Below are 14,278 nucleotides of genomic sequence, written 5' to 3' on the forward strand. Positions count from 1 at the left end.
ACATATGAGTGCTTTGGATTATAAGCAGGTTTCTGGAATGAATGATGATTACAAACCAAGGTTTTACTGTATTTACAAAAATAAAACTTACAGCAAGTATAATACTTAATGGTGAATTATTGAAAGCTCTCTCCCTGACACTGAGACAAGCATTTCCAATACTATCTTTTCTATTCAACACTGTATCAGAGATACTAGTTAGTATAATAAGGCAAGAAAAACTTAAAGATATTTGCAATACTACATCTGATTAATAACCAGAATAAAACAAGAACTCCTATGAATTAAAAATAACAAGGCAACTGGTAGAAACTTAAACAATAAGATTTAGAATAATATACATAAAGGAAAAGAGAAAGCCAGACTTCAGGCTGGGTTTGATCCAGTGGCTCAAGAATGTCACCAAGGACCCAGTTTCTTTCAGTTTCACCACTCTACCTTCTGCAGTGTCAATTTCATCCAAAGGCTGGCTTTCACTGGAGTCAAAAGATAGTTGTCAACAGCTCTGGTAGCTACATGCTTTCTCAGTCAGAGACAGAGAGAGGATATTAAGATTGAGATTGTTCAAACATTTTAAGCAAGAGACCTGAGATTTAGTCTGATTGGGCTGATTTGGAACACATGCTCACCTCTTATCAAAACCCAGAGAGTGTACTGCATTGATGGATTTAGCTCAATCATATATTCCATCCCTTGAATGTTTATTTATTTTTTGAGGGAGAGAGAGATAGAGCATGAGCAGTGGAAGGGCAGAGAGAGAGGGAGATACAGAATCGGAAGTAGGCTCCAGACTCTGAACTGTCAGCACAGAGCCCGACACAGGGCTCAAATTCACGGACCCACGAGATCACGACCTGAGCCAAAGTCGGATGCTTAGCCAACTGACCCACCCAGGCGCCCCTCCATCCCTTGAATTCGGGGGTAAATTCAATGCCTCAGATCTATATAAATCCTCAGTGAGAAATAATTTTGGGGAATGGAGTAATGCAAAGTTGCCCAAATTTCCTCTGTTCACAGTGCCCTTAGTGCCCCAGTAATTTTTTAATGGTGTCTCTAAGTCAAAAGAAATATTGAACAGGTCCCTTTTATTCCTTTAATTAAATAGTCAGACCCAAACAACTTAATAATAGTAGTCCATGTGACATCCAACTGCTACAGTGTTTCTCTCGAAAATATAAAATATCTCACAGTGCTTCTGTGAGTTCTCCATGGCACCAAAGGACACAGTAGTGCAGTTGGGAACTATGATAATAACAGTTGATGGGGAGGCAACCACACATAACCACTGACTTTCTAAGTTAACAGTCATGATAAAAAACCAACCACCAATTGTTTGGGAACAAAGGATAGAAACTTTCACACAGGAGAAACTAAGGAAGCATACTTGGTGACACTACTTATCAACATCACATTTTTAATATCCATTATGTTTAGTGAGATCACAGAATATTGAGAAGGGATGGAGCTTAGAGAAGGGGCAAAAAAGAGATGATAAAAATTCATCCCACCCTGTTCCCCAGTGAGCAAGGATCTTTGGAAGACAATGAGAATTCCTGTGCTTGCCTTTGAAATTCCAAGTCCTGATAGAGTATCTGGCTCTCTTCTACACTGGCTGTATGCAAGTTGAGCTCTGAAACAAAACAATTAAACCACTTCGTAGATTTGTGATCAAATCAAAGAACTGGCTTAATGGCACATAAGGACTTTCAGATAGCAAAATACAGAGACAAAAAGAGAGTATATTTAAAGTATTTTAAAGGCTATGAGTTTTAAAACTAAAATTAAACACTTACCTTTAGCTAACTAGCATGATACTTATTTCAGTGGGTCTTTCTGTCACTTGCTAATACAATATCTTAGGTCTCTAAAAACCCCAAGTGTTTCTGGGAGTTCCCAAGGACTGTTTCACATGAGCTCATTAACAAATCTAGTCAATTTTCATCAAAAAGTTAGAATAAATGAAGATAATTCATCATTGTATATCATTCTAATCCCTTTTTTCTTTATGTGTCTATAAATAGCCATGATTATTGGCAAAAGCTAAGTCATTCACTCTTCTAGATTTCCTGTCTATACAGGCCTTCCAGGCCTATTAGATATGACCACATTTTATGTGCATGACTGGACAGTGTTGTGATCTCCTGCGGATTATCTACAGTATATGGCTGCATGGTTTTCCATGAAAAGAGACATTTAATTGTAAGATCACAGAATAGTTTCCCTCCCCAATACCATATCACTACATCAACAGGACTCCAGTATAATGACAGTGGATTACAACTGAGAGAGCTGCAAGACACAGACTCTATTTAAGGAGTTTGTAGGGAAACCTAAGGATGAGAAGAAAAAAAACCACACACTCCCCAAAAATACCCACACACATGAAAACAAAAAAACCTAAAGGAAACTGAAGCCTCTGGCAGAGCTACAGCAAACACAGCCCAGCTCCTGGCCAGATTAACATAACACCAGAAAACATTAAACACAGCCCAGCTCCTGGCCAGATTAACATAACACCTCACACTAAAAGCCTAATTACCTCAATTCATATTACCAAGCATATCAAATCAGCAAACTTACAAACCATCCTAAAGGCAAAAAGTTAAGACACCCATCTCACAAATACATACACAGAAACATCCACCTTTGTCCAGCTCCTCTTCCCAGTGGCAGGGAGAAATCAGATGACCAAATGTCACTGTGTGTCAAGTGGGTGGAGGCACAAAAGATGTGAAGCCTCAGGCTTCACAAATTTAGAACTGAATGAAACTCCAGTTCTAGTGACATAATGAAGGGTAGGGGCTCTGAAGCCATATTACCTTGGTTTAAATACTGGTTCTGCTACATACCAGTGTCTACCTTGCTTAGTATTTGTACAGTTCCTATTGCCAATCTGCAAAATGGCGCTTACTGTAACATCTAATTTATAGAGTTGTTACAACAGGTAAATAAATCATATAAACTGGGCACTTACAAGTGGAACAAGCACATAATAAGCACTCAAAAATAGCCATGATTATTGGCAAAAGCTAAGTCATTCAGTTACCTAGATTTCCACCATGTCTCCTGTTCTTTTAGTATAAACAATCTTGTATTACAATGAAGGAAGTTTTTATTTTGATGCATGGTACAGGTAAATAACAAAGAGCTAGGATACTAATTTCTGTCTGTAAAGAAGAAACTTTATTTGTTCCTTTCTAAATTCAACTATTTTTAGAATACATTAATAAAAATAGCGTCCACTGCTTCATTTCTAAGAGGTTACAATGCCTTCATTTCCTGGTGTTAAACTAAGGATCACTATCAGCAGTAGGTACAGATTAAATGATCATCAATTCCCCATTAAAGAAAAACTCAATTCCTAGAACAGCACGACTCAAAAATGATAGCCTTTCAGAGTAAATGTGGCCTAATTGTGAGAAGACTATTTCTAATTTTAAGGAACTAAGTGAAATATCTTACTTGATTATTAGTATAATAAATTTGTGATTTAATTATATTGTATTACAATTTTTTTGTGTGAACAGAGGCTGTAATTTTAAGTTTTGTTTGTCCATTCTACATTTGACATTCAAGTGGTTCTTGTGACTTTGAACTTGGGGCAAGGGAAAATTATCTCCCATTTGTCTTCCTTTACATTAAAAACTCACACCAATTAATATTTAATATATTCTACCTGCCTTAAAAGACCCATTGGTTCCCATTGTGGTGCTTTACTTAAAATGGGTTTTCTTGCTATGATGCTATATCCAATTTTCAATGAGTATTCACAAAAGTAAAGTATGTTTTATTTTCAATGTCAAAAAATATTTATGCTCCTGACTCAGCAATTCCTATACATACACTCTCTAAAATAGACACACACACACACACACACACACACACACCACAATTTGTCATAACATTTTTATAATGACAGAAAATGGGAACAATCTACCTATTAGTAGGAGAAAGGCTAAATAATGAAATTTCTCTATGTTGGAGTATTATGCAACCATTAAAAGGAATTATTATCTAGATTTAAAAATGATGTAGTTCTTTACGCACTGATATGCAAATATGTAAATATGCTGCAACTATATTGATGAAAAACAAAGTTTCAGAAGAGTATGCTCTTAAAGTCTGTAAAAAAAAAACAAACAAAAAGCACATTGGCATACACATACAGAATTTATGGAAGGATGCAAAAAACAATCTTCTAACATCCTTTATATGTGGAAGTAGGATGAGGGAGTGAGGAGTAAAGGGGAATTTCCTTTCCACCCTATGATATTTTGGTTTTAATAACTTACTGTTTACTTTATAAAAATAGATGAATCGAATGATTTCATATATATATTTTAGGTATAAATCACAAAAAATTGTAATTTATAAAATTTTACTTTTTAAAAACTATGTAATTTTTACATGTGCTGATAAATGTAGGCATGGGCTAATGTCTGGGATGATAGAAAAATATTTTAATAAAATATTTGAAAAAGTATTTACTTTATAGAATATCTCTTAAAATTTCATTTGTTCTCATGCTTGCTACCTGAAAATATCCAGTCATTTTTCATGCGAATATTATGATTTCCTGAGGTGCTACTATATATATTAGTTCACATAATGTATTTCCTATAAACTATAAGACACTGTACAGAAGTAAATGAATTGAAAAAACTGGTAAAAATGGAACCTACTAGTAAGAAATAGTTGCTATACTGCAATAGGGGACATGGATGGAGGTAGAATGTATTATGCTAAGTGAAATAAGTCAGTCAGAGAAATATATACACCATATGATTTCATTCATATGTGGAACTTAAGAAACAAAATAAGTGAACATATGGGGGACAGGGAAAAAGAGAGAAAGAAAGAGGGAAATAAACTATAAAAGACCATGATAGAGAACAAACAGGGTTGATGGAGGGAGGTGGGTTGAGGATGGGCTAGATGGGTGATGTGTATTAAGGAGGGTACTTGTACTGAGCACTGGGTGTTATATATAAGTGACTAAATACTACTCCTGAAACCAATACTACACTATATGTTAACTAGACTTTAAATAAAAACTTGGAAAAAAATAAAAATCTTTTAAAAATTAAGTATAAAAGACATATTAATGTAAAAATCATAAACTCAGTGAATTACCAAAGATGAACACCTTTTTTACCACACACAGGTCAAGAAATAGAACATTATTAGCACCCCAATATACCCCTCTTGGTCTCTCTCCATTTATAAATCCTCCCTCCTCTTAAAAGATGATCAATGTTCTCATTTTTATCACCATAGTTTCATCTATTTTTGAACTTTATATAAATGGAATGAATGATGAGTTTATTTTCATTGTTCGAATGGTGGACATTTTACAATGTTATTTAAATATATGGTGGTATCAACATTCTTGTACAGGTCTTGTACATGTCTTTTGATATTTGTGCACATATACATGCATTTTCTCTAAGGAATAGAATTACTGGTATGAATATGTTCAGTTTCGGTAAATAATACAAAATAGTTTTCTAAATTACAAGTACCAATTTACATCCCTACCAGCAATATGAGTACCCATGACTCCACATCCTCCCCATAAAGTACTGTCAGGCTTTTCTATTTTAGCCATTCTGATGGATTTGAAGTGCTGTCTCTTTGTAGTTTTAATTTCCATTCCCCTGAAGAGTAATGATGTCACCTTTTCATATAATTATTGGCCAACTGGATATCCTCTTCTGTGAAGTGTCTGTTCAAGTCTACAGCCCACTTTTCTTTTGGTTATTTTTTTCTTATTGACCTGTAAGAGTTCTTCACATATTTTGGCTGTGAGTTCTTTGTTGGTTATATAGGTTGCAAATATTGTCTTTTATTCTGTGGCTTTCATTTTTACTCTCTTAATGATTTGAGTGGTGGTTCTTAATTTTAATGTAATCTATTTAATGTGATGTATCCTTCATTTTCTTTTTAGGTAGTTCTTTCTGTGTTCCACTTAAGAAACCTTGCCTATCCTAATGCTCTGAATATAATCCTTTATTTTCTGCAAGATTTAATGTTTAACATTTCATATTTATATCTACAATCTACTTGTAATGGATCTTTGTGTATGGTATTAAATAAGAGCCCTGTTTCATCTTTTATTATATGGATAGCCAATCGACTGATACCATTTGTTGAAAAGATGCCACCTGTCATAAACCAAGATTTACATACAAACCAAGATATGTATATGAATAAGTTTTGAAATCTCTTTTCTGGTCTATTGGTCTTTTTCTCAATCCTTTTGTCGACTCACACTCTTAATTACTTTGCTTTATAAAAAAAATCATGATATTTGATAAATAAATTTCTCCATACCTCCTTTCCTTAAGATTCTTTACTATTCTTGTTTCTTTGCATTTCCATATAAATTTTAGAATCAGCTTGTCAGTTTTCATAAAAACCTGGAATTTTTATTTGGTTTGGTTGAATATATTCATCACATCAAATTCATTGAATTTAGAGAGAATGAACATCTTTACAATAGCAAATTTTCCAACGCATACATATTTATTAAGGTCTTCGATGCTTTTGATAATATTATATGGTTGTTTGGGTATGAAAAGCTTTTTATTAAGCTTTTATTAAGCTTATTCCTAGGCATTTGATGCTTTTTAAGACTATCCTATATGGTGCCTTTAATTTTTTTTTCTTTTTCTAAGTCCTATTTATTGCTGGTATGGACAAATACAACTGATTGGTGTATATTGTGTACTCAGCCTTCTTGCTAATTCTCTAATTCTGAAATTTTATCTGAAGTTTCTTTTGAATTTTCTTTGAACCAATCATATCACCTGTGGACAATGAACTTTATGTTCTACTGTCAGATCCTGTATGTTTCATGTCTTTTTCTTGCCTATTACACTGAATAGGACCATCATTATCATACTGATATGATTAGTGAGAATCAGATCTTAGTGAGAAGTTTTTCACTATTTCAGTGATAAACACAATGTTTATGTTTTTGTATAGGTACTCTTTGTCAGATTAAGTGAACTTCCTTGTACTCCTAGGCTGAGGGTTCTTTTTATTGCTGTTTTTGTTGTTTAAATGAATGTTGAATTTTATCAAATACTTTTCTGCATCTAGTCAAATAGAATTTTTCTTCTTCAGTCTGTTAATCTGATTAATTCATTAACGGATACTATAATGTTAGTAAGACTTGCATTCCCAGATTCATTCCACAGAAATGTCTTATTAACTATTAGACAAAGGCATCTGATAATCCTTGCTGCAAAATCACACAAGCGTTCTCCAGTTTCTCTTAGATTCTGTTTCTCTCATTCACCACTGTATCCCTCCCTAACATCAGACTTGACACCAATGTGGTCATAGTAGACACTAGTACTTAAGAGGTACTGAGTAAACATTTGTTGGCATTAACTTAGATGCTTTTAGTTTAATTAGATAGTCTATATCATACATCACAGAACTGTTATATCTTCTTTTTAGTCCCATAATAGTTTAAATTAGATTTTAGGAAATAGCCTGGTAAAATGAAGTAATGTTTAGAATTCCTTTTAATACGGTCATTTAAAAATAAGTATATGATTTAGGTACTATGTATTTATGAGGATATTCTGATTAGGATTTCTGCAGAGTCCCTATTAAATTATTTAGATTTAGGAATAGGGTTTGGAATCTGACAGACATTGCTTCCCAAACCCTGCTCTAGGGCAGAAACAAAGCTGGCATATTCAAGGAACATTGAGAAGGCAGATGTGGTTGAACAGAGTGAAGGATGAGGACTGTTAAAGAGTTGGGTGTGGGTAGGTCTTGTAGACTTTGAAAACCATTGTAAGGACTCTGGATTTAATTTATTGAGAGGGGATGCCATTGGAGAGTTTGAGCAAAGCTTATGATCTGACTAGTGCTTTAACAGGATAACTCTGGCTGGTCTATTGAAACAAGCTGAAGGGCAACAAAGGCAGAAATACAGATACCCAGTAAGAGAGATTATAGAATAGTTCAAATGAGCAATAATGGTGTCTGGGTCCAGATACTAGCAAGAAAACTGATGAAAAGTGGTCAAATTCTGCATGTATTTTAAAAGTAGAAGATATGAATCTTGTGAAAAAAACTGAACAAAGGATTTAAGAAAAAGGGGAGTCATGATTAACTCCATAGTTTTCACCTGAGCCTTGAGAAGGATGGTGTTACTATTGTGTGAAATAAAAAGTTGAAATTGCAGATGAAGCAAGTTGAAGGGTTGTACCAGAAGTGCAGTGTGGGGAAGTTTAAGTTTGCAACGTCTTTTGGGCATCCCAATAGAGAGGCAAATAAGCCTGGAGTTTATGGATTAGGTCCAGGCTGGAGATATTTATTTGGGAGGCATTGGCATATAGATGAGAATTAAAGCCAAGAAAGTGGATAAAATCATTTAGGAAAAGCAGGTAGACTGAGAGGGAAAGATATCTATGGACTGACCCTTGGCATTTTAATATTTAGAGATTTGGAAGAGGAGGGCATATAAGAAAGACTGAAAATGATTAGCGTAAGAATTAGGGAAACAAGGCAAGTGTCCTACAGCTAAATGTAGGAAGTATTTCAAAGAGGACAGAGGATCAACTATGAGAATTTGCTATCACAAGGCTTATGAGGACTAAGAACAAACGATTGGGTCTAACAGTATTATAGCACACTGTATTACTGAAGGGAATATGGATGCAGAAGAAAAGAGATAATTTCAGTCCTTGAGTGGATGAGAAGCTGTGGGATTCAGTGTATAAGTCGAAGGGCTCACTTTGCCTTATTATCAATTAAAGAGAAAACCAGAAGAAAATCCAAAACTTCAAAAATGGTAAGCTGTCTAAACAATAAGGATATCTTAATAAACCTATAAAAATATGGATAGAGGTTAAAATCTCCTCACCTGGGGAATTATTTCAATCTTTAGAGACACTCAATAAATAATACAGTGATTTTCACCTGGGAATGGGGTAGGGCACTCCTGTTGGATAATGTTAAATTTCATCCCATTATTCAACATGAAATTAAACTTACCACTGTCTAAATAGAGTGCATGTGCATGCATGTGTGTGCACATACACACATGCACACACAATCTAAGTATATTTTTGAACAAGGGGAAAACCCCTTTAGATTTCAAAGATAGTAATTTTTTATTGTCACTGTTTCATACAACAAAATGTGATAGGTTATTCTTTTGCAAGCTTAGTTAATGACTGACTTAAAACAAGACCTGGCCGTTAATGCTCCAGACATTCACTAATACACAATAAAAGACTAAACATTTAGCATTTTTACTTCTGTAATAACATGAGTATTGAGACTGGAAAATTCCACGGACCCGAAGTATACAATTTTGGCTTGATCCATAAATTATGTACAAAGTAGTAAAAAGCTGACTTTGAAATATTAATTTTTATAATACCCATATTCTTTGAGATTTTTTTCAATCTTACAAAGTCATGAATTATTAAGAATGACTGTACAAGAGATATGATCTCACTTAAAAAATTCTACAGTTCATATCCTGAGTGAGCCTCACATTAAAAATAAGCCAACTAAAATTTTTGTGCATCCTTGGTTGCTTCCTCTGTTGGAGATTACCACAGTTGTTTCTGCCCTGGGAGATAAGGTGTGCTGAGCTGCTGGCTGGGGCAGAGAAAGAAACAGTGGAGCAAGGAGAAAGATGCCATGTCATTAAATGGCAAGCACTTACCTAGACAATGCAATGCCTAGATTTGGTAAACCCTTTACATACTAGTTCAGTTTTCATAACAAAACCAAGTCACTTAATATAACTTCGATGTTTGTTTTTGAAGAATTGTAGTGTTCATCTCTGCCCCATACACTGTGCCCTCCACCCTTACCCCTACTAGTTAGTGACCTCGGTAAAGTAATTTCCCTGAGCCTCTGTTGCCAAAGAATCTTCCTGACACTATGTTATTATGAGGATCAAGTGAGATTTTAAGTGGTAAAGAGCACAAAGTTCTTTGAACTATTATTACTGTAGTTTAATAATACATTAGTTTCCTACTTCTAATTTTCTTTCAAGGGTTGAGAAAAGGAGTCGGAAGTTCCTATATCCACGTGGTCTTGAACTTATCTGTCATTGATAATGTTGTGCATAAAACTAAAAGAGCAAAAGGTACATGAAGCCAGAGGTCCCTCACCTAACCTGAACTTATAAATCCCTGCATATTCCTCAGGCCCCTGTGTAAACAGATGAGATGCACATATTCACTTGTGGGTAAAGAAATTATCCCTATTTTCTTAAACACACTACACATAGATCATCACATTATCATTAACAATGATGGAATGAATGTAATGTAAATGCTCTCTAATAGTGCACATATGTTCAACTATTTTGTTTTAAAACAGAAGTGAAATAGTTTTTAACAAAATGAAAAACAAAAGTAAGGTAAATGAAGAGAACAGGTGTTAGGGATTCAATTAATGGGACACATCACAGATTTTGTTTATTATAGCACTCATAAAAAAACTATATATTTCTTTTCTGAGAATTCCACAACTTGCTTTCTGCTATGACACCTGCTATGAACCAAACAGGAATTACTGAGTAATTAAACAGTCATTTACTGGACATATCCTAATGCTTAGCTCCACCAATGTCCTCAGTATACTCATGTATACCTTTCTGAGAACCCGTTACATAGTGCTGGAATTTTATTTTTGTAATTTAAAAGAGCAACCATGATCTCTCTGCATCTCCCTATTTCTGCAGAGCACTTAATCCTCTTCCGATAGATTATATAATTTGCCTATTTATTACATTTGTTGATTATTTGTCTCAATATACTAGACTATAAGTTTTGTCTCAATTTACTAGACTGTAAGTTTTGCTAGGGAAGTATTTTTGTCTGATTCCTTGATGTACCCCCAAGAACTTAGAACAATGCCTGGCACAGAGAAGCAGATCAATAAATATTTGTCAAATAAATGAATAAATGAATTCTTAAGTGGCCCCCTTCAAAAAGATTAGGCACCCTCCCTTGGTTTCAGGCTAGGTTTACAGGGTTAAATGGCATGTTTTGACATCTTTGGCTTAATATTTAATCTCAGTTTTATCGTACTTAGACACACAGTTCTGTCTAGTTTTCTAAAAACAATCCAGCAATATTTTCCGTAATGATCTTACTGCATTGACCTTCCCCACCAATGAAAGAACAATAATTCTTATGCCTTAAGCCAATAGCTGGCTCCACCAGAAATTCCTTTTAAAACCCTATTATAATTTCTTTTGTTCTCATACCTTTGTTGATGACTTGAATGATTCTTAAAAGGTATTCTTTCTCTTGTTGGCATTTTTTTTTTAATTTTTTTTTTTTAACGTTTTATTTATTTTTGACACAGAGAGAGACAGAGCATGAACAGGGGAGGGTCAGCGAGAGGGAGACACAGAATCTGAAACAGGCTCCAGGCTCTGAGCTGTGAGCACAGAGCCCGACGCGGGGCTCCAACTCACTGACCGCGAGATCATGACCTGAGCCGAAGTCGGCCGCCCAACCGACTGAGCCACCCAGGCGCCCCGACTTGTTGGCATTTCTTTGTGGAAAATTGTTATTACCTGTACCAATGCTTATATTCTTTCCCGTTTTTTTCTTGGATGTTAGATTTCCTCCCAACTCTCATATCTTTTTATCATTAATAGCATTTTCTTCAGATATCCAGGTAGTATATTTTATTTAATTTCACTCTTTAAAATTCTCAATCACTGCATCTTGTGTGTATTTCTGTGTAAGACTATCTTTATTCTTGTAGAATCAGTCATAGTTCTGAAACACAATTACTTTAAAACTTTTTTTAAAGTTTTAAAATTTTTTTACTTTACTTTTAAAACCTTTTTTGGGGGGGGCTAGGCTTCTGAGATTTCTTCTTATTCTACCTGTAGGTAGTTTGGGTTTGAAAAAAATAGATTACCTTTTTTTTTTTTTTTTTGAGATCTTGTCCTGCTACTTACATTTCCTTCCATGACAACGGGAACACCTTGTGATAGTTTCATAAAACTTTTCCTCCCCTTACCTTTATTTCAACCATTTACTAATTTTTCCATTGGGTAATCTAAAATGTGCATATTGAAGACATGATAGATACCCTGAGAGTTCTACAAGTTAATTGTGTATCTGGTTGGCAATTTATTATGGTCCAAGAAGAACTACTTTAGTTAGGACCTCTTGGTTTCATATACTACATTAATACAAGAACTTTAAAATTGTATTTCAAAAGAATCCTTTTATTATGTTTATGGATAATGCTAACAACAATGTAATATTAGATTTTCTCCCAACTCTTAGTTTTCCCCCCTAGAGGTATTCACTCTTCTGGATATATTCTTTCCTTTCTGTCTCCGTAACTCTAAAGATGTATTGTCATGGGTCCTCACATCTATGAATAATGTTGATCCCTTTCTATTCCAGAGCTACTAAATTCTAATTCAGAATTTAAGTTGTCTTGGATGGTGGATATCTATAAACTTCAGCTATTTTCTTTTCTTTTTTCTTTTTTTCTTTTTTTTTTTTTTTTTTTTGCCTAGTCATGTTAAAGATGTTTGCTCCAAAAATCAATCTTTCCTTCCATAGCTCTCAGAATCCAGGGGTATGAATATGATAATACCATACATAATAGTGTTAAAATGTGCTAATCCCTGGTAGCTCATTTTAAAAGGGCTATCACTTTTTCAGCTCTTTTCTTTCCTATTGGGTTAAGTTCAGGTTATCAAAGTACGTGGAGGCAAACTGTGGTCTCTTCCCATACCAGCATCCCATCAGGATCCTCTTCTTATACCAGCCGTAGATGGTAGTTATCTATCATAAAAGACATTTTTTCCAGATATGTTCATCACAATAACAAGAATTATTAGCCATGGTCTATCATAAAAGAGTTTATAATAGAGAATGAGAGACAAGACATGGAGCCACTGATTATGAAAGATGATAAAACTTGTGGCGGGTGGTCTGAGATTAGGGGAATCGAAGATTAAAGGGCAGATGGAGAGGGGTGGTGAGTGGGAAGGAAGGAAAAGGATCTTCTGAAAGAGGCACAGAGGGAATGTTTTATGTCCGTGGAACAGAGAAAATGGAGTGTAGAAAGAATTATAAGCCATTCAAAATTTTGCACATGAGAACATTTAAAGAAACACTGAACATACAAAATATTCATTAAAGTATTTCTGCTCATAATTCTTTTTCTGAATATTAACCTTCTCTTTATGCTTTAAAATCTTGTCTTTGTACAGCCCTGGATATGATTTTATGTTTACTGAGTATAACAGAATTTACACATGGAATTTGTAGTTGTGTTCTGGATTTGAGTCCTAGTCTACATGATATGAAGTGTGTGACTGTAGCCTCTCTGAATCTGTTTCTATACAGGTGAGATGGAAATAATATCTATTGATGTCATAATGAAGGTCAAATAAAACCATATGTATTAGATTATAAAGTCTCTACAAATGGTATTATTAAAGTTGGTAAGTGTGCATTAACATACATAGGATATATTCTTCCTTCCTTTTCCTTCTTTTTTATTCTAGAATCTAAACAGGGGATATGTGTTCACCATTTTATTGTGAGAAGAGCTTTCATTCTTTATCTGGAACATGACGGCAATCATTCTGTAGTTAGATCTAAATGACTGAATTGCAAGGTGAACCGTATTGGTGACTAACTCATTTTCCCTCACCTCCAGCACCCTCTTTTCCCAAGATCAAGCAATTTTCCTGTGTAATGAACTGTATCTGCTATCAAGTGGCCTGGAAATTAAGAGGTCCAAAGCATCTCTCAAGTCCTCGTTTCCTATTTGGTATCATGATGTTTTGCTGCTACATCACTGATCTATGTTTCCCAAGGCTATACAAAGGAGAGATGCAAAATTGAATGGAACCACAGAACAATTTTATATATGGGGGAAAAGCTTCAATCAATTTTGAATTATTCAGGTGATAGTTTTCTAGCTAATGGGTTGTCAAATTCTTTGCATCAAATGCTTTTGTCGGGTTTGATAACCTTTTGGTCAGTTTGATGCTGACTAGCACTGGAAGGAGAGCAGATGTAACAAGGACATGATTTAAAACCAACCTCAACCACCAAAACTGGATTTTAGTTGTTTGATGTATGTCCATAACATATCCACAGTCTGAAGAACATGAGTTCAATGGAGGACAAAAATATAAGTAAACTAGGTAATAAGATAAATCAAGTCATAGATTTTCTTCTACAGGCACAGAAAATAAAGTAAAACAGGGAAGAACTATAATCAATTTATTCTGTCATCT

At 34.6% G+C, this 14,278-nt stretch overlaps 1 long non-coding RNA gene across 1 annotated transcript in view; it reads right to left on the reverse strand.

Moving 5' to 3' along the window:
• The window catches only part of LOC125918672 (uncharacterized), a 68,626-nt gene that overhangs the window by 38,881 nt on the left and 15,467 nt on the right, over positions 1-14,278 (reverse strand). The window lies entirely within an intron of this gene.

This window comes from Panthera uncia, chromosome B4 (genome assembly GCF_023721935.1).
Source record: "Panthera uncia isolate 11264 chromosome B4, Puncia_PCG_1.0, whole genome shotgun sequence".
In the NCBI taxonomy this organism is placed as follows: Eukaryota; Metazoa; Chordata; class Mammalia; order Carnivora; family Felidae; genus Panthera; species Panthera uncia.